Genomic DNA, 4,139 nt, shown 5'->3' on the forward strand with positions numbered 1-4,139 from the left:
TCTTGGTAGCATGTTTGGATATTAATAGTTATGGTTTGATTTACGAGAAAAGATCTATTGAGATTCTTGTTATGCGAGTCCTTGGTTGGGAATTCAAATTATTGTTTCATTTAAAGTATATTAGCGTAATCATGACTTCGAGGAGGTCGCTTGGGTGGCCTAGGTGAATATGAAAATTGGATATCCACACTTGTTCGGAACTACATTTATGACTATTTCATAGAAGTTTTAGATTTGGTGAATATCATATTTTGACTCCATGAAGTGAGTAAGTAATTTATTTATCTTGATTATAAGTTGAGGGTTGCACATATATTGGTGTTGTTGATTAAGTTATGGCCTATGATGGCTAGATTTGACTCATTATAATAAATTTTTATTGTTGTGATGCCGAATGTGACTATGCAGTTATGATTTGAGGCATATGAGATCGTTGTTATATTGTTGATATTACTATGATATATGAAGCAGTGCGGCTCCTTTATTTGTATCCTTGTGGCTCGCTGACAGGTGACGAAAATTTAGAGAGGGATGAGTTAGTCAAAAGGGATGAGTAATAATGAGGTCATTTGGTGCAATGGTTTAGAAAGGTTATGATTGGATATTTGAACTTGATTATGTATTCACCTTGACATTCGAGGATGAATGTTTCTAAGTGGGAGAGATTGTAAAGCCCCAGAATTTTTTCTAACGAGATTAAGCCGAACTCGAGCTTAAGAGAATATTTTGCGAGACCTCGAAGTGCTTGCGAACCCACACGAGGGTAATAGGATCACTACAATTGTAACATCCCATACTTTCATGTATCTTAAGTTAATCAATGTAATATGGAGATCCTAAGGACCTTTACAAAGATAATGATGGGTTAAAACAAGTGTTAAGGAAGTATTGTGAGGGTTGGAGGTTAAATGAATCGAAGATGTTATAAACCGTACTTTTGGGGTAAACTAGGAGTGCTTAATATCCTAAGGAGTTCATGTTTTAAGGTAATTGAATCATAAAAATATTTGTATGTTTTGTTTCTAAGTCAAACAAGTTGTAAAACAAAACACGACAAAAGTTGTCGCAAGTTACATTTATAATTTAATCTAATATCACTGAGTTTTTCTCTAAATATACTTTAAGATACGGGGAAATTAACCCATCAAATTGATGATCTACGAGTCTACTTCAGCGCATTAAACCGTTTGTCGATACGATATCGGAATAGAGAGACATTCACGTTTTTGCGAGACTGCACAAGCAGCTTCCTTAGGACCCACAAAGTCGGTGGAAGCTTACCATGTAATATAAAGTGATAACTTTCGTCTCTAAAGAACATTTTCAACTAAAATCAGACCTCCAAGCAGCTCTAAACTCTCTCTAAGCATGTCCTAATGATTCATACACAAATCCAAGGCCAAACCTCCTTAAGTTCTTCATTAAAAGTGTTGTAGAAGTGGTGAAGATCACTTATATGATGTTGTTGATGTGTTGTGAGTTCTTTAATGTTTAAGGAGAGTTGTTCTTGGAGTGTTTATTGCTCTTCAAAGGTAATCTCTTCTTCTCCTACATAAGTTTTATCATATCTAAGCCCTAGCTATGTTGTTTGAAGCTAGAAGTTATGAGTTGATGGTCAAAAGACGTATAGAAGTTGCGATACCATGTTGGACTATTTTGAGGTATTTTTTATGATGTTTTTGTGGATGAAGTTTTGGGAGATAATATATATGTGCGTGTGTGTGTTTCGTTAATATTTAACTTGATGAGAAGAAGAAGTGTAGATTAATGTTTTGTTGTTATTTAAGGACCGAGCTTGTCGCTCGATGTATCGTAAGCTAGCTATTTCTATGCTTAACGTTGGCCCTATTGTTGTTGTTATATGGTATGATTGGGTAGTTCTCGTATTTTTAAGCTTCTGGATATATGGATTAAAGGTGTCCTATTATTGTTAATGTTGTGACCTTGAGGGAGGTGAAAAAAACGGGGGAGATGCTGTCCGATTTGCCGTAGAAGAAGCTTGCCATGTGGTAGCTAGTTGATGTGTTACTATTGTTGATAGTAGTGTTATCTTCATTGGTGCAGATTATATTGAAGAGGAGACTTTCCCACCATCTTCGTCGAAGGATCAACTTAAAGGTATGTAAGGCTTTCCCTTTCTTCTTCCAGCATGATTCCGTAGTGACGTCACCCTTATAAAAGGTTTTAGGGGATGAGTCCTAGTGTATGTTCTATGTTGATGGGTTAAGAGCCTCTAATAGTTCAAAAGTGAATATAGATAATGAGTTACTCGTAGTTGTAATACACATATAATTCCTAGAAATAAGTAGAGACCTCAAAGAACTTATGTTGAGTCTACGACGAGAAGTACAGCCTTCGTTTAATGGTAAATCATAAATGGATCACGATAAGAAATTATGTATAGATCCTATGATCTTATCAAATGGACGAAGTAGTTTTCACTGGTTAGTGAAGGTAGCTACGAAAGATCCCTAATGCTAATAAGTGAGAGGATGTAAATTAAGAGATGTGACAAGTTGCTTAACAAGAACCTTCCAGTAAATTTAAAGGTTGTGAATGAGCAAACTAACGAATGAAGAATAGACCATATGTAGAAGAATGTAAGGTCAAATAAGTTATGAAATGCATTGTACTACCTAACTAGAATAATCATGTGCATGCGGAAATAGTAGTGATATTCCATACATTAAAGGAAGTAAAGATTGAGTTAACGAATGTGATGAGTCGCTTGAAAGAATATGAAATACGAGCCTTACGATGTACCAAATGAATTTGTAAAGGCAAGATTATACGAATCTTGAAAGCTTTTTACTAGTATGTCAAGATGGATATGTAAATCTAAGAGTAGTTATGAGTTTCCTTAAAGCTAATGAGTAGGGAATACTAGTTGTCGAATACGAACTGAGAGTTACCAAAAGTACTAGAAGAAGTTGTACGTTATAGACACGAGTACCTAGCTTGTAAGATATTGATTGTTGCATGTTGTTGTAATGTTATTTATGCATAAGTATGTTCTCTATGGACGGTCTATGAACGTGTAGGGGGGTAATAAAGGTTAACCTATGGACGGTCTATGAAATGCATAGGTAAGATAAAGGTTAGCTATGGACAGTCCCATGTGTATGCATAGTCTGACCCAAATATTTTGAGTCGTACAGACGGTCTGCTTTGCTACGCATACGTGCCACCAGATGGTAACGTTATATTGTGCCTTACGTATGGTCTACCTTGATACATGTAAGAGCCACATTGTATTCTTATAATAAGTAACAACAACAATTCAACAAGAGATCACTGAGCAATAGTTGATAGGAATAGTTCTGATTCTTATGATAGGTTGAGTTTCTCAATTAGATTAAAGGACCAAGTGGTCCAAGTGATAGCGATCTAGTAAGTCAATCTACAGTACGTGGTAAGCTCACTCTTATTCTTATCATTCATCATACTATTTTTGTTTTCATTCATGCTTCTCAATTTTCAGAATTTATTTATATGTATTTTCTTTCTACCTTACATACTTGGTACATCTCATTGTGCTAATGTCCCATTGTTGGGCTGCTGCACTTTATGCCTACAAGTGCAAGTAATCAGTTTTACGAGCCCTCAAATAGATAGGATTGATATTCAGCGGGAAATCAGTAAGACTCCATCTCTTCCGGAGTATACCGAGTCTAGAGGTCATGATATCGGATTTTGTTATAGATTTATGGGTAGGCCGGGGCCCTATCCCGATGATATTTTGATGTCAGATATTCTTAAAGGCTTTGTAGACACATGTTCAGTATGTACAGTATGTTAGTGGCCTTGTCAGCCCACATTTATATTTTCTTTCTAGGTTGTCCAATATTGATACTCATAGTGGCCTCCTCGCCCTGAACATGTATTGATGTTTTGAGTATGATGGCTAGCTGATATGATGCTTGGCCGCCTAAGATATATTAAGAGTTGCGGCCATATTGGCCTATGTATGTTCTAGGTTACCACCAGCATTCAAGAGTTGCAAAGTTATTTGCTCGGGCCAGTACGACAGCAAGTGCCAGCCACGCCTCACCTAGGTTAGGGTGTGACAAATTGGTATCAGAGCAGGTTTGTCCTAGGGAGTCTACAATGCCGTGTCTAGTAGACTCTTGTTTATGGAT

This window comes from Nicotiana sylvestris, chromosome 9, assembly GCF_000393655.2.
Source record: "Nicotiana sylvestris chromosome 9, ASM39365v2, whole genome shotgun sequence".
NCBI classification, from domain to species: Eukaryota; Viridiplantae; Streptophyta; class Magnoliopsida; order Solanales; family Solanaceae; genus Nicotiana; species Nicotiana sylvestris.